The following is a 27,304-nucleotide window of genomic DNA, read 5'->3' as shown; positions in this document are numbered from 1 at the left end:
CAAATACTATAAGCTTTCGGAGCGCTGCCCCTTCGTCAGATGGAGTGAAATCATCTCCACATCGTAATGATGTTCCCCAGGGCTCAGTATTAAGACCCTTGTTTTCCCCAATATACATTAATGATCTAGATCTTGGTGCACAGGGAATAACTTCAAACTTTGCGGATGACACAAAACTTGAAAGTTCTGTAGCCTGTGAGGAGGGCAGTGTCGAATGTGAAAAGAACAGAGACAAATTGGTGGAGTGGGTGGATAGGCGACAGATGAAGTTCAATGCAGAGAAGTATGAGGTGACATATTTTTGTAGGGAGAACATGGGGAGGCAATGTTAAATAAGGGGTAAGTGGAGAGAAAAGTTAATAAAGCTAATAGTATTCTGGCTTTACTAATAGGGGCATAGAGTACGAGAGCAAGGAGAATATGCTGAACTTGTACAAGACACTAGTTAGACCTCAGCTGGAATATTGTGTGCAGTTCTGGGCACCACACTATAGGAAGGATGTGAATGCATTGGAGAGAATGTAGGAGAGGTCCACAAGAATGGTTCCAGGAATGAGAAACTTCAGTTATGAGGATAGATCAGAGAGTTTGAGACTGTTCTTCTTGGAGAGAAGAAGGCAAAGATATTTGATAGAGATGTTCAAAATTATGAAGGTGCTGGACAGAGTAGATAGGGAGAAGTTGTTCCTGCCTGTAAAAAGATCAAGAATGAGAGGACACAGAATTAAAGTGATTTTCAAAAGAAGCAAATGTGACCTGAGAAAAGACTATTTCACACAATGGATGGGATTTCCCCATATTTTGGCAGAGTGTGGTCGCGGATAGGAAAAGTGATGCTTAGCCTCGGGCAGTGGTGACGGGTTTTCCCATTGTATCTTAGGACGTTAGAGAAAATAAATTTCTGCACAAGTTTTGTGCCATCTCCGTGGTGAGTGGCCTCTAATTCACCATCAGCTGAGCACTTAAATAAATAGGGTACTCCATTCAAAGGCTGCCCCAGTGGTCTCCGACCACCTGCTCATGCTCCAAGAGAAGGGCTGCAAAGAAGTCGGCCTCTTGATTTACGGAGGCGTGGCAGACTGCTGGATGCCGTCAAGGAGTGTCAGCACATTCTGTACCCACGCACAGAGTGGAGACCCTTAATTAAGGTCACCAACTCTACATGGGAGGTGGTGACAGCACTGGTAAGCACCAGCTCCCTGCAAAGAAGGATGGGCACCCAGTGTTGGAAAAGGGTGAATGATCGCTAGCATTCTGTAGGATAAGTCACTCTTCTCATCACTCGACTCGCACACACTCACAAATAGATCAAACATCCACAGGGGGCTCACTCACTGCCAACTCAAGGGACCCTGCCACTCACATCTTCATCTCCTCTATGGGTCGTTTCCTTATTACCTTGCCACTCCCACTCATCATCCATATGTGCCAGGCTTCCTTATCATCTGCCCTTTTCACTTATCATTGCCCTATCATTCACCCTTTTCTAACACTGTCTGTTTTCATGCAGGAAAAGTTGACTCAACAAGAGGGAGAGATCACAGATGGACAGAGGGGTGCCAGAGCTGAAGACCCGCATGGACTTTGATGACAGAGCCATCCACCTGGTTGGGGAGGAGGTTGACTGTTTCTGTGCTAAGGGTGAGGTCGGCGGTGGTAAACCAAGTGAGGATCTAGCACTGCGTCACCCCAGCAGACAACAATGCTGTGAGTCATGTCTCTTGTTTCCAGGCCCATGTCACACACTAATGACCGCCTTTCTGTTCAAGCACATCTGGGAAGCAGCACGAGGAGTTTACCAGTCAGGTCCTCAACTCCAGCCCCAAGAGCAATGCAGAAGAGGAATTCACAGACCCCGACATTGAAGACCTGTCACAGCGTTCACTCACACCCTCCACCAGTGCAGAGACACACACCTTGGTGGTATCCAGTTTTAGAGCACCCTGAGTCACAATCTGGTGAGTACATCACACTTCCAGAGCTACAGCAGGCAGAGGTGGGGATATCCCAGGGTGCTGGCATTCAGAAGACTGCTGGAAGCTAGGAATCTGCTGAGCCTCAGTCAGATGAGGAGCCTCTGGACCCCGTCATGCCTCAGGGGTCCAGAGGAAGGGATTTCAGCTTCATTCCCCGGATTGGAAGGCAGAATGTCAGAGAAGATCACGCCGACACTCTGAGGCAGCCAGGTCGACACTGAGGGTGGCAGCTGCAGTGGAGATCTTGGTGCAAGAGTTCTGGTGGAGGGGATGAATTCCATGACTCAAGGCATCCACAAGAGCCCATGCCAGAGGACAGCAGGACTTCGCCCTCACTCCAGCTCCTCCTCTCTCGCAAGGAGGATGCCAAAGCCCATGTGCACCCTTAGGGAGGAGGAGAAGCTGGTGCATAGTCCACGGCCATTCACCCAGGTGACCCTCTTCTTGTAAACAAACCAGGCCCACAGGCTGAAGAGGGTGGCACTAATACACAGCAGCACCCCAAAAGCAGGCCGGGGCTCTCCAAGTCTCATCCAACCAGAGGATGCCTGCCAAGGTCATCACAAACCACAGGCTGCCTCTATCTCTGCGGTGGATCCTGAGGATATGCCAAGATATAACGGCAATGTTAGAATGGTTAAGAAAATTTAGTTGCCTAGCCTGTTACTTCTCTCTGCTGGGTCAACCCTCTCACCTCTGTTGGTTTCCCCCAACCCCCATTCTTATTCTTTGACCCTCTTCCAGTTAACTCCTCGCACACCTTTGGCCATTTGCTAGTTAACTATCTGTACCCTGAGGTAATTTGCCAGTTAGCTTCCTGTACCCTTCAACCCTTTGCTGCCTCTCCCTCACCATTCAGCCCTTTGCTGGTTCCCCATCACCCTCGCAAGTGCCCTTTCTCCTCATATAGTAGCAGTGGCCTGTGGTGAGCTGCACTTATCTCCAAACTCGCCTTGGAGGTGAGCTTGCCAGTTTCCCATTTTTAAAAAGCTTTTGTAAATGGAGCCCTCATGACAGCTCTGGGCGACGGACCTTTGGACACTAGGTGGGTGGGAGGGGGAGGAATGATTGACCTGGGGAGGTCTGGAAATGAGGTGCTAATGTATTAAAATAGGGTTCTTGACGTTGCATGGCAGGAACCTGTTACATCATTGGTGCGGTGAGGGTGGGGTGTGGGGACTCACTCGGGGAAATCCTGCTTAAATTATGTTTTAGGCCTCTCGCAATATCTTGCGTCCCCGTTGCCATTCACGGCTGCTGCGCACCAATGGGTTCGACTCTGCACTGGAATGCAGTGCCTGGAAGTGTGGTGGAGGCAGGTTCAATCAAGGCATTCAAGAGGGCATTAGATGATTACTTGAATAGAAACAATGTATTGAGGTACAGGGAAAAGGCAGGAAAATGGTACTAAGTCATGATGCTCATTTGGAGCGCTGGTGCAGACTCGATGGGCCAAATGGCCTTCTTTGTGCCATAAAATGATTTGATTCTGTGATGTTCTTTCTGTAGCTCCAAGTACACTCAAATATGTCACACTGTGAGCCCAACTGATAAGCTTAAATTCACTGTCAGTGTAATTCAAGCTATGTCAGTATGGGGGCCAAGTTGGAAAAAGTACATTGGAAAACTAGGTTAAAATATATGACAATAAATGAGCTATGTCAAACGCTTGAAGCATTAACTCAATTTGCAATGATTGTACATTTCCTTAGGGAATAAAAATCCGACAGGAAAAGTGGCTCAACTAAAGGAGTTAAAGGTAGTATTAGAATGTTGCCAAAAAGAAAGAAGAATAGTGAGCTTAATCATTGGGATGATTTTACAATTCAGCCAAGGATGAGCAAGAAATTGAAAGAAAAAAAGAGAAAGACAATAGGATATTGCTGTAAACAAATAAGAGACAAAGAGCCAATTTTTACAGATGCACCATAGAAAGCAACCTTTCTGGATGTACCATAGCTTGGTATGGCTCCTGCTGTGACCAAGCTCGCAAAAAAACTACAAAGGGCTGTGAACGTAGCCCAGTCCATTACACAAACCAGCCTCCCATCCATTGACTCCGTCTACACTACTGCCTCAGAAAAGAAGTCAGCATAATCAGGGACCCACACAGCCCGAACATACACTCTTTCACCTTTATCCATCGGGAAAAAGATATAAAAGTCTGAGATCACATACCCGCCCACTCAAGAACAGCTTCTTCCCTGCTGCCATCAAACTTTTGAATGGACCCACCTTATATTAAGTTGACCTTTCTCTACCCCTAACTATGACTGTAACACTACATTCTGCACCCCCTCATTTCCTTCGCCCCTGTACTCTATGAATGGAATGTTTTGTCTGTATAACACTCAAGAAACAATACTTTTCACTATATGCCAATACACACGACAATAATAAATCAAATCAAAGAAAGTTTAAAAATACTTCTGTAGGTTATGTAAAAAGGCTGAGATTAGCAAATGTAAATGGCATGGACTTTAGCAAGGCCTTTGACAAGGTACCGCATGGTAGGTTGCTGCATAAGGTTAAATCTCATGGGATCCAGGGTGAGGTAGCTAAATGAATACAAAATTGGCTCCTTTACAGAAGCCAGAGGGTGGTTGTAGAGGGTGTTTTTCAAACTGGAGGCCTGTGACCAATGGTGTGCCTCAGGGATCAGTGCTGTTTCCATTGTTATTTGTCATTTATATTAATGATTTGGATGAGAATATAGGAGACATGGTTAGTAAGTTTGCAGATGACAACAAGATTGGTGGCATCGTGGACAGTGAAGAAAGTTATCTCCAATTGCAACAGGATCTTGATCAATTGGGCCAGTGGGCTGATGAATGGCAGATGGAGTTTAATTTACACAAATGCGAGGTGATGCATTTTGGTAGATTGAACCAGGGCAGGACTTACTCAATTAATGGTAAGGCATTGGGGAGAGTTACAGAACAAAGAGATCTAGGGGTACATGTTCATAGCTCCTTGAAACTGGAGTCACAGGTGGTGAAGAAGGCATTTGGCATGCTTGGTTTCATCGGTCAGAACATTGAATACAGGAGTTGGAATGTCTTGTTGAAGTTGTACAAGACATTGGTAAGGCCACACTTGGAATACTGTGTGCAGTTCTGGTCACCCTATTATAGAAAGGTTATTATTAAACTAGAAAGAATGCAGAAAAGATTTACTAGGATGCTACCGGGACTTGATGGATTGAATTATAAGGAGAGGCTTATCATTTAAGCTTACCATGAAACTATCATTTAGATAGTTACATGGGTACGATGGGTATAGGGGGATATAGGTCAAATGCAGGCAATTGGGATTAGCTTAGGGGTTTTTAAAAAAAAGGGCGGCATGGACAAGTTAGGCCGAAGGGCCTGTTTCCATGCTGTAAACCTCTATGACTCTATAAATGTGGATTCCTTATGGGTAGAGGCAAGAGAAATTATAATAGGAATAAAAAAAAGGAGACATTGAACAAATTGGACAGCCCCCGGAATCCAGAGTGGTGATCATGATGTGCAATTATCTTGCGTCCCTTCATAATAATGCAGACAGCATGCAAACTTTGTACTGCCTGTGTACATAATGATCTTGACATGCAGCTCAGCAGTGAACACTGTACTGAATTGCTAATGGCTTCAGCGCGAGATTCAAGTTCACGCAAGATTAGTACCATTTAAAGATAGACTGCACTTCTTAAAAGCAAAGTACTGTCTGGCTGCAGGAAAGGATGGGGAGTGGTACAAGCTAAATTGCATTGAGCTAACATAAGATTTTTTTATTCATTTGCGGGATGTGGGCGTTGTTGGTTGGACCAGCATTTATTGTCTATCCCTAAATGCCCTCCATTTCAGAGCATTTGAGAGTCAACCACACACATTGAGTGTCTGGAATCCCATGTCGGCCAGGCCAGGCAAGGATGGCAGATTACCTTCCCTAAAGGACATCAGTGAATTGGTTGGGTTTTCCCAACAATCGACAATGGCTTTGTGGGCATCATTTGACTTTTAATTCCAGATTTTGAATCCAAATTTCATCATCTGCTGTGGTGGGATTCAAACCCAGTTCCCCAGATCTTGCCCTGAGTCTCTGGATTACTAGTTTAGTGATAATACCACTATGTCACCACCTCCCCATCAGGCCAGATGAACCCCTTTTATCTGTAACTTTTCTATGATCTCATCCAGTGAGTGCTGGTCACATGTGGTTCAGTTGTGGCGGCAAGTCACCTTCCGGCCTAAAAATAGCACTTAGACCATGAAACTGAGTGAATAGAAACTCCCTACCTCAATAACAGTAAATGTTTACTGGAATCTCCAAACTAACTTACCATAAGTCTTCAGTTAACCTACCGGATAGTGAGAAATCTAATGTGCGAAATTTAGGAAACTAAATTATTTTAAGATGCTAATAAAATTATCATGAATCAAGCTTGAATTCAAATTAGTGGGTGGGATTTTTCTCCCACTCCATAACATGTTTCATAGCAGCAGAGGCAGCATGCACTCACTGGCAACAGGATGTTATGGTCCCACCATTGTCAATAGGGTTTCCCAATGAACACACCCCTCACTCTCACTGTCAGGAAACTCATGGCAGGGATGCATAATTGGCAAGACCATAATATCCCACCAGCATGAACAGTAGCAAGATTTCAGTGAGTGACTGAAGGTGTGTAGGGTTGTGAAAAAGTCTACAATATCAGCAGGTACACATTAAAAGATTAATGGAATAGAACCAAATTGATAAAGTAACACACTGGGCCTGATTTTACCAAAACTTCGCGCCCGTTTTCGGGCGCAAAATCGCGGTAAAGTTGGGCATCGGGCCTATACCGCGATCTGCACCCGCTTCCAAGCAGATCGCGGTTTTACTGACACCCGATCCGGGCACGGGTCTGGCCCGCGCCTGAGTTGGGCGGCCTGACGATTTAAATGCATTGGCATGCATTTAAATCGACTTAATGAACTGCGCGCCCAACTCTACCGCCAAATCCCACTTTACCGTCTTCTGGCCCAATTCGGATTCGTGTTTTTAACGACCTGGTAAATAATAGTCTGAAGTCGTCGCTGCAGCTTCCAAAGAGCGGGCTCAGAGCCTGCAACGACTCTCTGACCCAGGTCATCCTCTGGTTGGGTGGGGGGGGGGGGGGGGGGGGTGGGGGGGCGGGTGGGAGGAGGGGGGTGGGGGGTGGGACAAGGGGGTGGGGGGGGGGTTGGGACCCAGATCATCCTCTGGTCGGGGGGGGGGGGGGTTCCGCTGCCAGTCTGCGGCTGATCGGTGGGGAGGGAGGGGTACACTACCAGCCACAGCCATCTCTCCTGCTCTCTTGCCCCTGTAGGGAAGAATAATCTGTGGCTGGTAGTGTACCAGTGATGGTGTATCCCTTTACAGGCCCAGCTTGGTCCTTCTCCAGTGTCTCCTCTTGGACTTGTACTGATCTTGTAGCCAGTTTTCATGCGGATCCACTGTGGAATCGGCCGGTTCTGCTCCATCTTCTTAGCGAGGAATCACTTCATGCTGAAGGTTTTGTGGGATGGCATGGCCGCACGTCCACTCTGGCAGGAGGGATTCATTCCTCCGGTGGGGAGGAGGGATTGCCCGCAGAGTGGCGGCAGACCCCCCTGCCTCCTCCCTCCCTCCCTCCCCACCAATCGGCCGCAGACTGGCAGCGGAACCACCCCGACCAGAGGATGATCTCTCCGCTTTCTGCTTTATTTTTCTTTCGCACCCGGGCGCGCTCTGTCAGATTTTTTTCGAACTGCACATGCGCAGTTCAGAGCTCCGATCGGTCCGCCAACGCTAAGTCCCGCCCACAGCACGAATCGGACTGGAGCCGGCAAAATGCGGATGGATCCGCTGGAAAGAGGATTCCAGGCGCGGATGTATTTGATGCCCAGATCGGCACTTAGACTCAAAATGGTAAAATCTGGCCCACTGAATTGGCTTTTAAAAGCTCCAAACCCATTTCATTATCACTTCAGTTGAACTGACATCCATGATCTATCATTTAGAAAGATATGTTCAAGTTACCTGTGTTTATTTGTATAAAATCACATTTTTTTACAGGTTTCCTTTCAGTCTAATTTTCTCTTCTTGAATTATTTCAGTTATTTATTTATTCTAAAGATAGATGCAATTAAGTTGTGACACCTGCTAAAATCTTTTAATGGAAAATTCAGATTTGAATGGAAATAAGGTGCAGGATAATTTCTCAGTTAGTTACTTGCTTTGGCATTAGGTGACCTCCTGTTAGCACATTAGGTTATCTAAACTGCCAGATTAAAATGATACAGAAGCACACAGAATTAATGTTTGCAATTTTTCCCAGTTGATGGACCGATCATTGAATTATTTGTACATTTGCCAGTCACACACAAGGCTTAAGTAGGATGTAAATTGCTTCATAATATATTCAGCCAGTGGAAGTGAATTAAAAAAAAGGAAAGATCCCCCTTTCTTGACTCATTAGCATGCATTTCAAGCAAAGGTCCAGGGTTCCACAGAAATCCAGCTGTGTTCTGAGGAAACAGAGCAGACAAATTGCGTTAAGATTAATAGTGTACAGTAGAGGAATAATGCAGCAGCTTATCTTTTACTTTTAGCAAGTTTATCCTTCAACCAGCTGAGTGGAATTATAAACTCCTCAATTTCCCCACACCAACTGTTACAGCAGTCTCCATGTATACTCTTCTGGAAGGTTGAACCAATGGTTATCACCTGCCTTCAATGATGCAATTGGCATCACAATGTAATTGCTAAAGGATGAAATTGCTGATATATTGACAGATTCCCTCTCCTTCTTTTAAATTGATACTTTACAAACAAGAAATCCAAGAACACATTTTTCTCAACTCAAACAAATGGGAACAAAGTCATGTGCTTTAACACTATAGATCCCACATTCCCATTACCACACTTATAAAAACATAACTACAAAGCAAAAATAGTTTTCCATTTTGTTACTATCATAAAAGATGTCCCTCTTCCAATACATTAAGCAATTTCTTGTACTAAATTTCTTTTCATAAAACAGTCTGATAATTGGTGATTTGTGTCAACCCATTGGGCCCGATTTTACCATCGCGTTTTGTGCATTTGCATGCATTTAAATTGACATAATGAGTTGCGCCCCCAACTTTACCAGCACTTTACCACTGCGTTGCCCATCCAGAATTGGTACGAGACAGACATGCTCCATAAAAATCCGATTTGGGATCTCCAGTTAGTGAGGGGGTAAGTGCTGAGCATCCGATGGCTCGCTGCTTGAGATCGGTGGAGGGGAGAGAAGGGGACTCCGCTGCCACTCTGCCTGAGATCACTGGAGGGAAAGAGGGGTCCGCTGCCACTCTGCCGGAGATCAGTTGGGGGGAATGGGGTGGAGGGGCCCATGATCAGTCTGGGTGGCGGGGGAATAAGGGGGTCAGTAATGTTGTAGCGGTGGGGCAATGTCTGTGGGGGCCAGGTGAAGGCATTATCCGGCCTGGGAGGGATGTGGCAGGGGAACAGCATTCTATCTTTTTTTGTTGCGCATGCGCAGTTGGAGGTGCCAATCGGAGCTGCAGGGTTTCGGGCGCATTAAGCCCCACCCACAGGCTTGTGCAGCATGATTCGGACTCACGGATATTTTTTCAGGCAGAGTGTGTATGGGGGCACCTAAGAACGGGTCTAAAAGTCAGTTCTGAAACACTCCCAGTTTCAAGTCCACCCAGCACTTAGAATCAAAATGGTAAAATAGGGCCCACTGTATCTGAGAAATCTCCGTTCTTTCTGATATTTCATCTATGCTAGCTAGATCTATTGTTTACCCTTTTTCAGTCACACTATATGTTGAAGGGCTGTTGTCCCACAGAGTGGTGACCTGCTGGATGGCTTTCTCCTGGAGAATGGGTATAGGGTAAGCCAATTCTGTGCCACTCCATCAAGCAGTCTGGTGAAGGCCCCCTCTGTAAAGCGCGGTTCTGGCATCTTGACTGCCACCCCTGCAGCCATTGTGAAACAAGTGCTGGGGAGCTGTTTACATGGACCTCCCCAGTGCTTGCAGCAATTAGCTCGTTACGCGGTGGGCGAATCAGAGGGAATGTGCCACTGGAGCGACGTGAAACCCATAAAAATTAATAAGTCGCAAGATTTGGACCAAAAATATGTCAGCGCCATCAGCGGGAAACCCTCAATTTTACACGCTAGAACCAACACTCTGCCATTTTTTGGTAAGATTTTGCCCTGTGCTTTCCGGCCTTCCGCATCTTTACCTCTTTTTGGTAATCCATGGATAGAAATCATAGAAATCATAGAAACCCTACAGTACAGAAAGAGGCCATTCGGCCATTCGAGTCTGCACCGACCACAATCCCACCCAGGCCCCACCCCCATATCCCTACATGTTTTACCCGCTAATCCCTCTAATCTACGCATCCCAGGACACACTAAGGGGCAAATTTTTTTTGGCATGGCCAATCAACCTACCCTCTAATCTACGCATCCCAGGACACACTAAGGGGCAATTTTTTTTAGCATGGCCAATCAACCTAACCCGCACTGTGGGAGAAAACCGGAGCACCCGGAGGAAACCCACGCAGACACGAGGAGAATGTGCAAACTCCACCCAGACAGTGACCCAAGCCGGGAATCGAACCCAGGTCCCTGGAGCTGTGAAGCGTGGGGCGGCACGGTAGCACAGTGGTTAGCACTGCTGCTTCACAGCTCCAGGGACCTGGGTTCGATTCCCGGCTTGGGTCACTGTCTGTGTGGAGTTTGCACATTCTCCTCGTGTCTGCGTGGGTTTCCTCCGGGTGCTCCGGTTTCCTCCCACAGTCCAAAGATGTGCGGGTTAGGTTGATTGGCCATGCTAAAATTGCCCTTAGTGTCCTGGGATGCGTAGTTTAGAGAGATTAGGGGGTAAATATGTAGGGATATGGGGGTAGGGCCTCGGTGGGATTGTGGTCGGTGCAGACTCGATGGGCCGAATGGCCTCTTTCTGCACTGTAGGGTTTCTAAGATTCTAAGGATCCTATCCCCTAAACTTCATCCTCTACATTTAACCAATGTTTATACTTACCAGAGGCCTTTCCTGTTTTTCCTGTGATGGTGGCATCCTGCCACACATTGGCCCTTCCTGGCATGCATGTTACTGGAATCTGTGTGTAACGTTTTGTTGATCTCAAAACTCGGCCACTGTCAAATCCTTTGTTTTATCACAGAATTGCCTGTATTTGAGAGGAACATAGCTGGAAAATAATTTCTTCCTAGATGTATTTTTAGGGCAGCAGCCATTTGGCCTAAAGGAGAGTCTTTACTTCAGAGTTGAACCTCTGTCAATACTAAATATCTACGGGGATGAGAAATGTGTGCACAATCAAATAACTTAAATGCCAATGCAGACTCCAGAATGTCATGTTCAAATTTTTTCAGTCTCTTATACCATCTATCAAAGTCCACAATATATTCCACCATGGATTGATCATCTGTTTTCTTAAATCTATCAGGGGCTGATGAAACTTCATATGCTTCCAATAGGTCATCCATATTGTAGAATTTATCCAGAAGGTGTGACAGGAGGTCTAATCCTGCCTTGTTATCCAAATCATTCGCATTCCACTCTGAAAACACTTTACTCCTAATGTTACTCTTTGCTCAGTAATGATATAACAAAAGCCATACCTTGCTTCTTTTCGGTGATCAAGTGACCCGTGCTCACACCTCAACTTCAGTTTTCCCTTGCTCACATGGCTCCATTTACTGGAAATGGCCTGATGTTTTGCATCTTCCTTCTGCCATCCTGTAATTCAAATTTGTCAGCATCAGAATGCTTGTTTTCCTACAGAGGGTGAAGACAAAAATGTTCCTTTGCAGCAACCAATCATCAAGGCTTAATGTTCATCCTGTGCTACCATGTTACATTCAGTAATAGTATATGCTGGAGAAATGATACAGTAGCATGTCCTTTACCTTTCATAAGTTAATTCTTCATGCAGCCTAGTAGTGTTACAAACTCCTTATGGTTCCCCACACTCAATTGTTCCAGTTGTGTCCATTTATATATACTTTTAGAGGTTGAATCAATGATAACCACCTGTCTTTTCAATGCAATTGTAATTGCTAAAGGATGTGGTGGCACAGTGGTTAGCACTGTTACCTCACAGTGCCAGGGACGCGGTTTGATTCCCAGCTTGAGTCTTTGTGCGGAGTCTGCACGATCTCCCCGTATCTGTGTGTGTTTCCTCCGGGTGCTCCGGTTTCCTCCCACAATCCGAAAGACATGGTTAGGTGCACTGGCCATGGTAAATTTTCCAGAGTGTGGCTGCGGGGGGATTTTCACGGTAACTTCATTGCAGTGTTAATGTAAGCCTACTAATAAATAAACTTAAACTTAAAATTGGACATCTTGGCAGCAATGCAAAACTGGCATGGGCAAATTGGAAGCCTGTTTTTCATTTTGGCTGTTTTTCTTTCTCATTTCCGTAATTGAAAAGACAATTGGTCAGAGCTTGAAATGAGCTGCCAATTCACTATTGCTCTTTTCATTCTACTGTGCCATGGTGAATTTCACTCTCTATAGCGTAGCCGGCTAGGAGATTCAAGCAGCGCCTGGTGCACAGGATCTGGCACAGTGGCACAGTGGTCAGCACTACTGCCTCACAGCGCCAGGGACCAGGGTTCAATTCCAGCTTTGGGTGACTATGTGGAGTTTGCACATTCTCCCTGTGGCTGCGTGGGTTTCCTCTGGGAATTCTGGTTTCCTCTCACAGTCCAAAGATGTGCAGGTTCGGTGGATTGGCCATGGTGAGCTCCCTCCACTGCCAGAAAACATGCGGCCAGAAAATCCGGGACCCAGTTTAAAAATGGGTCTCCTATTTAAGGTGGCGATGAGGAGAATTTTTTCTCTCAAGGGTTGTTAGTCTCTGGAATTAATTCTCTTCCCCAGAGAGCAGTGGAGGCTGGATCATTGAATATTTTTGAGGCTGATTAGATAGATTCACAATAAGAGAGTAGGGGCTAGATAAGAAAGTCAAGTTGAGGCCACAGTCGGATCTTCCATGATCTTATCAAACGGCAGAACAGGCTTGAGAGCCGAATGGCCTAGTCCTGCTCCAAATTTGTATGTTCTCATGAGAATGACTTTGAGAGGATGATTAATCTTTGAAACGTTCTACCTCAGAGAGCAGTGGAGGCTGGATCATAGAGCATATTCAAGGTTGAGTTCGACAGATTCCTGATCTAAAGGGGCTATTCTCATGAAGTTATGGCGAACAGGCAGCAAAGTGAAGTTGAGATCTTAGATCAGATCTGCCCTGATGTTACAATACGGTGGAGCAGGCTTGAGTGGAATATTGCCTTCCTGCTCCTCTCTGCTCTTATTTTCTTCAAGTTTATTTTAATCAAAAGCTTCCTTTTTTTTTTGCAAAGTCAATATTCTCCTGGAGGTTAGCAGATTGAAACTAAAGAAAAGCAAGTGCAAAATGTTAACCTGGAAGTACTTTTCACCAAAAGGACGTGGATGTAAAAATGCTGGGATCATTTACGAAACAGTCAGATGCTTAGGTGTGAGCTGATAGATCTTTCCGGAATAATGAAATCTGGTGAGGCAAAACATATCCCTCATCTGTCTCTACTGCTAACATTTTCAAAGTCAATTTTTCTGATTTTCCCTTCCGTTTGTTGATTGTGTGTTCATTGGGAGGTGTGAAAGGATCTAAAGACACTATTACCAATGAAAATGCAAGCAATTATTCTAAATTTATAAAATACACCATGAAGCTTGTAAACACTAGACAGCTTTTAAAATGCATGGAATTCACAGAGTAAAGATATACAGGAAAATAGAAAAACACATGAATGAATGGTTTAAATGCCAAATGAATTTTGATAGACATTTTATGAAGTGCGTAAATTTGATTTTCATCCATGTCTAACTTTATTGAGGACCATAAAGTATTGTATTGAGTTTCATATCCTGCACGGACAGAGTTAGAAATCAGCCCTATACACATAATGACTACATAGAACCCATATAATAGGTGAGAAATTGGGAGCAGCTGCATCTATTATTCTGGAGGCCATGAGTTTTCTTGGAGTCCAAGCAAATCCAAAAGGAGTGGAGCCCAAGGAAATGCATCAATCCTAGTACCTGTGGCAGGACAGATTGTTGGAACGCTCTGACACCCTGCATACCTTTTGAACCCTGCAATGCATTGCCATGATGGCAACAGCCTGAGCTTGCATGGAAAGAAGCTGACCTTGTGTGACGGTAATATGAGTTTCCACTGCAGTGCTCAGACTTTGTGTGGCTGCTACTTGAGCTGCAATGGAAGTTTCAATATTGGACATCAGATTTGGGTTCGCAGCTGTGCAAATGGAGTTGGCCCTACTTCCAAGCTGGGAAGGATAGCCTCCAAGCCAAGTACAAACCCCTAAGCCAAGGTGGTGCCAGAATCCTCCGTGTTCCTTAACTGTGACTGCGGGATTTCAGGTAGGTTCGCCATTGCAACAATGCATATCTATTAACATTCTTCTAGGTTGTCTCACTGAAGTGCTCAGCTGTGTCCTCAACAACAGGAGATATGTATCACCTTACCCTCAGGCAAGCTGGCACCTGAATGACCCTTGTTCCCAGTCCTGGCAGCAATCTACTTCTGTTGGTACCTCCTGCCTCTGTGCTGGCTTCTGAATTATGCAGGTGCCTATTTGAGCAACCCACCTGAGCAGCCCACTCTACCTTTCAATAAAATCATGGCTAATTTGATTATGGCCTCAACTCCACTTTCTTTCTTTCTCCTTAATTCCTTTGACTCCTTTGTCAATGAAGTATCTATCTAATTCAGCCTTAAAAATATCCAATGACCCTGCCTCCATTACATTCTGGGGAAGACAGTTCCAAAGTCTGATAACTCTCTGAGAGAAAAGATTTCTCCTCATCGCTGTCTTAAATGGGAGTCCCCTTGTTCTTGAATTGACTCTCTGATGCGCTATCAATAAGGCGAAAGACTACCGATATGCCAATACAAGTGTAGGCTTTTATTCACAACAGAATCAGGAGCAGATCCCAACAAATAACCGACCTGGACTGAACAAGGGGGAGGAGACAGCCACCTTTATACTAGGTGCCGAGGGGAGGACCCAAACTGGAAGGGGATGTGTCCAGGTATGACAAGCACACACAACGGTGGTCCATATAGGACAAAGGCACAACTGAGGTCCACCACATTCACCCCTTCCTTTAAAAAAACAACACGGGGGTGAAGCGGAAACAATATTACAAGTCCAGACGAACCGGTGGCTTGATCCATCATCGCGATCGTCGCAGTGCAGGTCGCAGAGTCGTCCGATCAGGGAGCGATGTCGGCCCAGGCTCCGTACAGTGAGCGTCGAGAGAGGGCGCTGGGTGGTGTGAAGCGGACCGATCCGTCGTCCCGTCCAGTCGTTGGGTACTGCGTGGCGACGGCTCCGGCGACTCAAGCGAGCTGTACATAGGGGTGAGAGGAGTGAGCAGTGGCCCTGGTGGCGTATGGGGAACAGTGGAAACCGGAGCTGGGGGGTGGGGGGCTGCAACAGGCTCTGGGCGCACTACATTGGGGACAGGGATTGAGGGAGGAAGAGGCGTAGCAGTCTCCGAGTGAACGACACCAGGGACCGTGGGACGGAAGGACGTGGTGACCTCAGGGGCACCCGCGGGTGCCAAGTCACGGACAGAAACCGTGCCCTGCCGCCCATCAGGGTACGCTACGTAAGCATACTGAGGATTAGCGTGGAGCAGTTGGACCTCCTCGACCAAGGGATCTGCCTTATGGGTCCGGACATGCTTCCGAAGCAGGACGGGCCCCGGGGACATCAGCCAATCTGGGAGCGAAGTACCCGAGGAGGACTTCCTGGGAAACGAAAACATCCGCTCATGAGGGGTCGTATTGGTCGCTGTGCACAAGAGTGACCTAATGGAATGTAATGCGCCCGGAAGGACGTCTTGCCAACGGCTGACTGGAAGGCCCCTAGACCGTAACGCTAATAGAACGGCCTTCCAGACGGTTGCGTTCTCCCGCTCTACTTGACCATTGCCCCTGGGGTTATAGCTAGTGGTGCGGCTGGAGGCAACACCATTGGCGAGCAAGTACTGCCTCAGCTCGTCACTCATGAAAGAGGACCCACGATCGCTATGGACATAGGCTGGGAAGCCGAACAGGGTAAAGAGCTTGTTCAGAGTCCGAATCACTGTAGCCGTGGTCATGTCCGAGCAGGGGAAGGCAAAAGGGAAACGTGAGTATTCATCAATGATATTCAGGAAATAAACATTGCAGTTAGAGGAGGGGAGGTGGCCTTTAAAATCAATGCTAAGGCGCTCAAACGCGCGAGTGGCCTTTTACAAGGTGCGCCCTACCTGGCCGGTAGAACTGCTGTTTGCACTCAGCGCAGACCCTGCATTGCCTGGTAATCATCTGGACTTCCTCAAGGCAGAAGGGCAGGTTACGGGACTTGACAAAATGGAAAAATCTGGTGACACCCGGATGACAGAGGTCGTTATGGAGGGACTGTAGCTGGTCTAGTTGGGCACTGGCACATGATCCACGGGACAGGGCATCTGGGGGCTCATTGAGCTTCCCGGGCCGGTACATGATGTCATATCTGTAGGTGGAGAGCTCAATCCTCCACCCAAGATCTTGTCATTCTTAATCTTGCCCTTTTGCCTGGTGTTAAACAGGAAGGCAACTGACCGCTGGTCCGTAATTAAGGTGAATCGTTGGCCCGCGAGATAATGGCGCCAGTGCCGGACGGCTTCCACAATGGCCTGGGCCTCCTTCTCGACCGAGGAGTGTCGAGTCTCAGGGCCTTGTAAGGTCCGGGAAAAGAAGGCCACCGGACGGCCCCTCTGGTTAAGGGTGGCGGCTAGGGCAAAGTCAGACGCATCACTTTCCACTTGGAATGGGATGGATTCGTCCACAGCATGCATCGCGGCCTTCGCGATGTCCGCTTTGATGTTGTCGAAGGCCCGACGGGCCTCCTCCGCCAGGGGAAAAGATTTTAGGAGCGGACGGGCTTTATCTGCGTAACGGGGAACCCACTGGGCATAATAGGAGAAGAAGCCCAGGCATCTCCTCAGTTCTTTGAGGGTAGTAGGGAGGGGAAGCTGCATAAGGGGACGCACACGGGCTGGGTCGGGGCCAAGGACACCATTTTCTATCACGTACCCAAGGATGGCGAGGTGGCGTGTCCGAAAAACACACTTCGCCTCATTATATGTGAGGTTCAGGAGAGTGGCCGTACGAAGGAATTTTTGTAGATTGGCATCATGGTCCTGCATCATGGCCGCAGATAGTGACGTTATCCAGATACGGGAAAGTGGCCCATAGCCCGTGCTGGTCGACCATTTGATCCATGGCCCGCTGGAAGACTGAGACCCCATTGGTGACACCAAAGGGGACTGGGAGCAACTGGTAGAGGCGGCCATCCGCCTCAAAGGCAGTACATGGGCGATCCTCCGAGTGGATAGGGAGCTGGTGGTAAGCCGACTTCAAATCGATCGTCGAGAAAACCCTATAGTGCGCGATGCGGTTGACTATGTCTGCGATACAGGGAAGAGGATATGCATCTAGTTGGGTATACCTATTTATGGTCTGGCTGTAGTCAATCACCATGCGGTGTTTCTCCTCCGATTTAACTACGACCACTTGCGCCCTCCAGGGGCTGGTGCTGGCCTGGATAATCCCTTCCCGGAGCAGCCGTTGTACCTCGGACCGAATGAAGGCCCGGTCATCCGCACTATAGCGCCTTCTCTTGGTGGCTATAGGCCTACAATCCGCGGTGAGGTTATCAAATAAGGGGGGGGGGGGGTGATCTTGAGGGTCGAGACGCGCCTTGCAGACGGAGAGCGGGGGATAAGGGCCATCATACTGCAGGGTAACGCTCCTATGATGGCTGAGGAAATCTAACCCCAGCAGTACAGCTGCGCAGAGTCGCGGCAGCACGAGGAGCCAAAAACGCTCGTAGACTGTGCCCTGTACCGTCAGCGTCACCAAGCAGCACCCGAGGACCTCCACCGAGTGGGAATTCGAGGCCATGGAGATGGTCTGGCTCCAGGGCCGCACGGGAAGGGCATATTGACGCACTGTGCGAGGGTGTATAAAACTTTCTGTGCTCCCACAGTCGAACAGGCAGTTTTCTGCATGACCATTTACCTTGATCTCCATTATTGACTTGGAGAGTTGATGAGGCTGCGACTGGTCCAGGCAAATCGATGCCACTGTCGAATTAAAGAAGAATCCGTCTTCGGCGCCGTCTGATGACGTCACGGATGAAGCTTCCTGCTCAGCGCGTCTTGATGCCAGTCTCAAAGATGGCGACTCCCGTGGTTCCGGTGACCGCATCAAAGATGGCGATTCCCGCGCTTCCGGTGACCGCATCAAAGATGGCGATTCCCACACTTCTGGTGACCGCATTAAAGATGGCGATTCGTGCGCCCGCGGAACACACATGACGCCACGAGGCTTTGGAAGCGGCTTTGCTCGGCAGACTTTAGCGAAGTGGCCTAGCTTACCGCATCCGGAGCAAATCGCGTCCTTCGCCGGGCAGTGACGCCGAGGGTGCTTGGGTAGGCCACAAAAGTAACATTTGGGCCCCGCCAGAACAGTCGTCGCGGTGGAGCCGTCGGTGGAACGGGATGCAAGGTAAGACCCGAGATTGTGGGAGGCCGCTTCTAACGTTTCAGCCATCGTGGCTGTTCTTCTGAGATCTAGGTCATCTTGTTCCAGCAGGCGCTGCCGGATGTATGTAGACTCAATGCCCGCAACGTAGCCATCGCGGATCAGGTCCTCCATGTTCTGAGCTGCTGTAACAGCCTTACAGTCACAAGCTCGAGCTAGGACCCGCAGGGCGCGCAGAAATTGGGCGCACGATTCTCCTGGCTGCTGCTTGCAGGTAGTTAGGAGATGTCTGGCGTAAACCACGTTCGGGCTCTTTCAGAACTGCCCTTTTAGGAGTTCGATAGCGTCCGCGTATGTAGCAGCGTCCCGGAAGATTCCATAGACAGCTTCGCTTACCCGGGCGTGGAGCACGTGGAGTTTAGCGGCGTCGGTGTCGATGGCCGCAGCGGTGTCGACGAATGCTTCGAAGCAGTCCAACCAATGATCAAATTTATCAGAGGCTCCAACCTCTTGAGGGTCGAATGCTAACTTGTCGGGTTTTAGAAACTGCTCCATGCTGGTAACTGTTGTGAATAAAATTGATGCGCTATCAATAAGGCGAAAGACTACCAATATGCCAATACAAGTGTAGGCTTTTATCCACAACAGAATCAGGAGCAGATCCCAACAAATAACCAACCTGGACTGAACAAGGGGGAGGAGACAGCCACCTTTATACTAGGTGCCGAGGGGAGGAACCAAACTGGAAGGGGGTGTGTCCAGGTATGACAAGCACACACAATGGTGGTCCATATAGGACAAAGGCACAACTGAGGTCCACCACACTCTCCTAGTTCTAGTGTCTCCCACAAGGTGAAACATCCTTTTAGTATCAAACCTGCCAAGTCTCCTCAGGATCTTATGCTTCAATATATCACCTCTCATTTTCCTAAATTCCAAAGGATACAGGCCCAACCTGTCCAATCTTTTGTCATGAGATAACCCTACACCCCCCCCCTCTCCATTCCATGAATCAGTCTAATGAACCTTCTCTGAACTGCTTCTGATGAATTATGTCCATTCTTAAATAAGGAGACTAAATTATACAGAACACCCGATGTGACCTCACTAATACCCTATACAATTGTAGCAAATCATCCAAGCTTTAATATTCTGTTCTCCTTGGAATAAATAACAACATTCTATTTGCCTTCCTAATCATGGTGGCATAATGGTTAGCACTGCTGCCTCGCAACGTCAGGGACCCGATTTGATTCCCGGCTTGAGTCACTGTCTGTGTGGAGATTGCACATTCTCCCTGTGTCTGTGTGAGTTTCCTCCGGGTGCTCCGGTTTCCTCTCTTAGTCTAAAAGACATGCTTGTTTAGGTGGATTGGCCATGCTAAATTCTCCCTCAGTGTACCCGAACAGATGCTGGGGTATGGTAACTGGGGGATTTTCACAGTAGCTTCATTGCATTGTTAATGTAAGCTTACTTGCGATCAATAAGTAAACTTTAACTTTACTTTAATTGCTTTCTGTACCTGCGTACTAACCTTTTGTTATTCATGTACCAGGACTCAGACCTCTCCGTGATGGGCTGCAGACTGGATATTCTCAGCGGGTGTCCACTGGTGACCCGAGATGATTTGGAGGCAAATAAGTTCAACATTGCAGTCACTTTTAATGCCATAGGCACAGGTGACCAACCGCACAATTGGATCCTATCTCAAGAACAAGCATATCACATTAGAATGTGACATTTTCTCATGGAAGGTGAAGCATGTGGAGAACTGTTACTCTCTCATCTGAAGATATGACATTTGGACCCGGTATATGTGATGGCAGAGTTCACTGCGGCCTACATGTGCATCTTCTACTTTCTCTCCTCTACAGCCCCTCACTCCTCAGCAGCCTGTTCATCTTTCTATATTTTATGTCACTTGTGACCCTACACAGCAGGCCTCCTCCTCCTCCTCTTCTTCCCCTCTGTTATCCCATATTGTGTGGCTGGTCACCTGTGCCTATGGCATTAAAAGTGACTGCAATGTTGAACTTCTTTGCCTCCAGATCATTTCGGGTCACCAGTGGAGACCTAGTGGGAATATCCAGTCTGCAGCCCATCCCAGATGGATCTGACTGTCCTAGTACATGTATAGAATCATAGAATCATAGAATCCCAACAGTGCAGAAGGAGGCCATTTGGCCCATCGGGCCTGCACTGACTGACAACAATCCCACCTAGCCCTATCCCCGTAACCCCATGTATCTACCCTGCTAGTCCCCCTGACACAAAGGGGCAATTTTGCATGGCCAATCAGCCTAACTCACACATCTTCAGATTGGGGGAGGAAACCGGATCATGCGAAGGAAACCCATGAAGACATGGGGAGAACGTGCAGACTCCACGCAGACTGTGACCCAAGCCGGGTCCCTGGCACTGTGAAGCAGCAGTGCTAACCACTGTGCTACCATGCTGCCTTAATAGTATCCACCAAAGAATATACAATGCCCAGAGGGGACTCCGTTTCTCACCACAAATGGTGCATTGCTCAAAGATAGGCAGAGCAGCAACCTGTCGGACCTCCTCCCGAGGAATAATCCTGATTATGATCAGGGCTTATGAACAGTAACATTTCCTGAAACAAGTAACTCTCAACAGTATCTCCTGCTACAATGAAATGTAGACCCACCTCCAGCCAATATATTCACCCCGTCATGAGATTCTTTTAAAAAGTGCTCTCTACTGAGTGTTTTCCAAGTTCCCCCTCTTTGTTATAGCACGGGGAATGTTTTATAGCAGTTAATTCGACTGCCAACTAGCTTAAATAATAATTTAAAAATGGCGGTACTCTGCTGATTTCAGAGCCCACCCATCAACCGTACTATTATGGACTGGCCTGAAGGTCCACATCCTGACATTACCACGCTAGAGATTATGCTTCTGTGGAACTATGATAGACCCACTTTTGGCATGTAAAATTCAGCCCTTCTACATTAGAGGGCTAAAACCTGACTTAGGTCCCCTTACTGAAATTGCTAAGCAGGACATGGGCCAAATCTATCCTGTTGCAGATTGTTCTATGTGTCCTAAACATCAGCCGCCAACCAACATTAAAACAAATGTTTCTAAGAAACTTTCCTGTGGAACCAAGAGGAATAGGAAGACTTCAACATTGCTAAAGTCCAACTGATTGCCTCTCCCCACAACTTGGAAAATGGGCCCAGACAAATATCCACCTCAGAGTCTTAATGCAGCCTGAAGATGCTTCACAGAGCAAATCAGAATTGGGCAAGTGTAGGACAGTTTGGGAAGGGGATTCAATCATTTGGGAACAAGTTGGCTTTCAGCTGTGATGGTAGCTATGTAGGAGGAAGGAGTTCAATGTAGTTGAACAGAATCAGATGAGCGTAAGGTGCAATGAGGAGGTTGCAGGGATTCTTGGAAACATAGGTAAAATTGCTTTTCTCTGGCATATTCTAGGGCCTGGATACTTCTTTTATATTTCAGTAATCAGTAATGAATTCTTAACTTATGTTCTCGGTGGATTAAGCACGCTTTCTGGACAAGATAACCCAGCATTTTACCTGCATTATATTTGAGCATGTGAACAACTAGTCAACCAACATCTCGTGGTCTCTTATCTTTCTCCTTTGTAGTTTAATCATAGCGATAGTGTGCCTATGCATCTTTTAAAAAAAATATCCAATGGCAATATCTTATATTTGTCCATATTTAATTCCGTTTGCTACTAGTTCGCCAAAATGCAAATCCTTTGTGCACGATCTCACTGGCCGACTGACAACTGAGAATTTAACAACCTTGCAATAAAACTGAACACAGCTCACGTGCATGTTATCTGTCATGGGAATGTCCAAGCATCTCCATTCATAATAACAACTCTGTTTATGACTACACTGTGCCTCCTCTTTCTCTGCCCAGCTGCCAATAAAAAAAAAACATGTCTTATTTTATTATATACTGACCTAAGTTTGGAAGGAATTGTCTCATGAAGTAATATATCATGTACGATGAGTTTCCCACATAAATTTGGGATGCCACTTCCTCAGAAAAATCTTTGAGCTTGTTTGGCGAAACCAAGCCATCTTGGCTGTAAATTGTTGAGTTAAATTCATATCGCTCCATTTTAATTCTACTCCGGTTATTGATTTAGTTTCTTTTCCAATTACTGTCAAGCTGATGAATCATTGTTAATTACGATTCATAACAACAAAGACTTCAATTTGCTTGTTTTCAGTATTTAAGAAAGTCCCTAGATCTTCAACATGGCATCTATTGCTTCACAAATCCTATTTGTTGGTAACCTGCGGCATAATATCTATCATCTGTGGAGCGCAGATTGCAAGCAAATTGAGCTGATATGAGTTTGGTGAGTTTTCAATGATGATAACTTTCTAAAAATGTGCTCTTATTTAACTGCTATTTACACAAGCAAGTGCCTTAGGCGAGGGATAAACAATATCTACTGAGGAGCAGCTGATTAGTTAATTGGCGAACTGGTCCAATCCAGTTGTTGCAGTCTCAGATCCAAAAACTATCCATATAGAGAGTGTGATAACTCCCAGGACTTGCACAGGAATCACTGATTGACCTCTCTGTAGGACTCATAGAATATGAGCTCCCTGGTGATTGGTAATTATCTCAGACACCTAGCCCTTTATAAAGCAGGCCCCTGAGTGGGTCCATTGATGTATTATCCTGGTTGGGACCTGTTTGTGTTCACCACAGGCTCGTGGGTTTGCTTTGTTTTACTTTACTTTATTTTGTGCAGTAAAGCACTGTTCCTTTACAGTTGAGTCCTGGAGTTATAGAGGTGTGAATGCAGCTTTGTGAATGTGGTGGATGAGTGAGTTAGTTCTGAATGGACGTAGCATTCAAAACAAAACAAAACCAAAATAAAACAGATGAACTGATAGCTCAATAAGTATGATCTGATAGCCATCTCAGAAACATGGCTGCGGGATGACATAGATTGGGACCTGAATATTGGAGGATACTGTGACGATACTGTGCCTTTAAGAAACATATTTGTCTCATGTTTCTTGTGAAGGAGATGTTAAGATTCAACTCTGTTTAAATGGTGCCACTTTGTTTGCTCCAGGCAGCCCACCTGCTGAGAATTCAGAAGAATAATTGTTCCTAGTTATTGGGGTGTTTGTTTTGGTCTGAGTTCATGCAGTTTTGTTTATTTTTTTGGGTTGTCCCCTGGGATTTCAAAGTAGGCATTGATTAGGTTGATTGACAAGAGCACACCATGTGCTAATGGGAGGAGCTAAGCTTTCAGAGGAAAAAACAGGCAGTTCCTGTTTGGATTTGAAAGGAACAGAAACTTGTCTCTCTGTCGCTGGAGATTGAAGTCAGGGGCCTGCTAGAAAATAGGTATTTCTCTCCAGAGGTGTTCAGAGGCCCGCATACCAGTGCGTTAGCCTATTGTTTGCTAACTGATTCTGAAGAGGAGTTTACGTCTATGAGAAATATTGCTTAAATTGAAACTAATAAAGATGGGCTGAGAATTGTATCTTGTCACATTTAAGTATTTCAATTGGTAAAAGTTACATTTATCCTTTTTGTTATAATTAAACTGGATTTCTAAATAAAGTTTGTTTTAATAAAGTCTTCCGAGTGGGTCAATAGAGTCACACCTGGAGTGAAATATCTTATCATCACACTAATGCCAACATCAAAAAAGTAGTTGGGGTTTAGTCGGGCTTCATAACGTACTTTAGGTTTCTGATCTGGTGCCTAACAATGCATAACATTTAGGAAGGACAGAAAGTTAGGAAAAGGCACAGAAGTAGCTGTTAACTAATAAAAAGTGTTCACATAATGGACAGGATGACCTAAGTTCAGGAAACCAGGACATAGAAGCAGATTGGATAGATATAAGAATTGATAAAAGCCAGAAGTTACTTGTGGGAGTGGCATATAGGCCTCCTAACAGTAACCAGAGGGTAGGACAGGGTTCAAAAGAAGAAGTAAGGGGAGCTTGTCAGAAAGGAATTGTGATAATCATGGGATATTAGATGGGGAATTCAGATGGGTAAAGATAACCTAGAGAAGGAATTCATAAAATGTTTTCACGATATGTCTTTTCAAACAGCATGTTCTGGAGAGCAAGCTTTCCTAAACCTGCTATTGTGAAACAGGTTAGGATTAATAACGTCTTCATAGTGAAGGTGCCCCTAGGCAACAGTGATCACAATATTATTGAATTTTGCATCCAGTTTGAAGGAGGGAAGAGTAGGTCTAAAGCTAACACATGGGAACACCACCACCAAGGAATTCCCCTCCAAGCCAATCTCCATCCTGACCTTGGAATATCTCACCGTTCCTTCAAAGTCACTGAGTCAAAATCCTGGAACTTTCTCCTGAACACTGTGGGTGTACCTGAACCACATGGACTTCAGTGGATTTATAAAGCAGCTTGCTATCACCTTCTCAAGGGCAATTACGGATGATGAATAAATGCTAGCCTAGGCAGTGATGCCCTCATCCCACAAATAAAAAAATACAGGGCATTGGTGAGACAGTATTGGTCTTGTTATACAAGGAAAGATGTAAATGCATTAGAAGAGTTCAGAGAAAGTTTACTGAACTAATATCTGGAATAGGTGGGCTGTCTTCGGAGGAAAGATTGGACAGTTTAGGCTTGTATCCGCTGAAATTTAGAAGAGTAAAAGGTGACTTGATTGAACCATATAAAATCCTGAAGGGTCTTCATTGGGTGAATATGGAAAGGATATTTTCTTTTATTGGAGAATCTAAAACTAGGGATCACTGTTAAAAAATGGCAGGTCACCCATTTAAGACAGAGATGAGGAAAATTTTGTTCTCTCAGAGGGTCATGAGTCTTTGGGACTCTTTTCCTCAGAAGTTGGTGGAAGCAGAGTCTTTGAATATTTTTAAGTCAGAGGTAGATAGATTCTTGTTAAGCAAGGGGAGGGGGGCGGTGAAAGGTTTTTGGGGTAGGTGGGAATGCAGAATTCAGGTTACAATCAAAACAGCCACGATTTTTTTGAATGGCAAAGCAGGATGAGGGGCAAGGTAGCCTGCTCCTTCTGCTCATTTGTTTGTTTGTATGTTGGTATATTGTACAAGTGTTATTGATTTCCATATCTTTGTACTGCCAAATTCTATAAACATGCATACTTAAATTTGATATTTTAATAGTCTATTGTTAGTGATGCTCTGGCTCATTAAGCATGGTTACTGTCTTCTTTTGATTTGATTTGATTTATTATTGTCACACGCATTGGTATACAATGAAAAGTATTGTTTCTTGCACGCGATACAGACAAGCATACCATTCATACGGAAGAAAAGGAGAGGTTGCAGAATGTGGTGTTACAGTCATAGCTAGGATGTAGAGAAAGATCAGCTGAGCACGAAGTAAGTCCATTCAAAAGTCTGATGGCAGCAGGGAAGAAGCTGCTTTTGAGTCGGTTGGTACGTGACCTCAGACTTTTGTATCTTTTTCCCGACGAAAGAAGGTGAAAGAGAGAATGTCTGGGGTGTGTGGGGCCCTTGATTATGCTGGCTGCTTTTCTGAGGCAGCAGGAAGTGTAGACAAAGTCAGTGCTTGGGAGGCTAGTTTGCGTGATGGATTGGGCTACATTCACGACCTTTTGTAGTTCCTTGCGGTCTTGGACAGAGCAGGAGCTATACTAAACTGTGATACAGCCAGAAAAAGTGTCAAATGCATATGGCACCTCTACACTTTCGTCCTCCCATGGTGGCACAGTGGTTAGCACTGCTGCATCATGACGCTTCGGGCCAGGGTTCAATTCCAGCCTTGGGTGACTGTGTGGAGATTGCTCAATTACCCCGTGTCTGTGGGGGTTTTCTTTGGGTGCTCCGGTTTCTTCCCACAGTCCAGAAATGTGCAGGTTAGGTTGATTGGCCATGCTAAATTGCCCCAATTGTTCCAAGACGCGTAGGTTAGATGGATTAGCCATGGCCAATGTGTGGGGTTATGAGAATAGGGTGGGAGAGAGGGCCTGGATAAGGTTAAATCACACGGGATCCAGGGTGAGGTGGCCAATGGATACAAAATTGACTTGATGATAGAGACAGAGAGTGGTTCTAGAGGATTGTTTTTCAAACTGGAGGCTTGTGACCAGCGGTGTGCCTCAGGGATCGGTACTGGGTCCACTGTTATTTGTCATTCATATTAATGATTTGAATGAGAATTTAGGAGGCATGGTTAATAAGTTTGCAGATGACATCAAGATTGCTGGCATAGTCGACAGTGAAAAAAGTTATCTAGGATTGCAGTGGGCTGACAAGTGGCAGTTGAAGTTTATTTACATAAATGCAAGGTGATGCATTTTGGCAGATTGAACCAGGGCAGGACTTAATTAATGATAGAGCATTGGGGAGAGTTGTAGAATAACGAGATCGAGGGGTACAAGGTCATAGCTCCTTGAATGTGGAGTCACAAGAGGATGAAGATGAAGAAGGCATTCGACATAGAATCATAGAGTCAAAGAGGTTTACAGCATGGAAACAGGCCCTTCGGCCCAACTTGTCCATGCCGCCCTGTTTTTAAACCCTGAAGCTAGTCCCAATTGTCCGCATTTGACCCATATCCCTCGACACCCATCTTACCCATGTAACCGTCTAAACACTTTTTAAAAGACAAAATTGTACCCACCTCTACTACTACTTGTTCCAGACACTCACCACCCTCTGTGTGAAAACCTTTCC

This window comes from Mustelus asterias, chromosome 4 (genome assembly GCF_964213995.1).
Source record: "Mustelus asterias chromosome 4, sMusAst1.hap1.1, whole genome shotgun sequence".
Classification (NCBI taxonomy): domain Eukaryota; kingdom Metazoa; phylum Chordata; class Chondrichthyes; order Carcharhiniformes; family Triakidae; genus Mustelus; species Mustelus asterias.
This window is presented reverse-complemented; position numbering follows the sequence as displayed.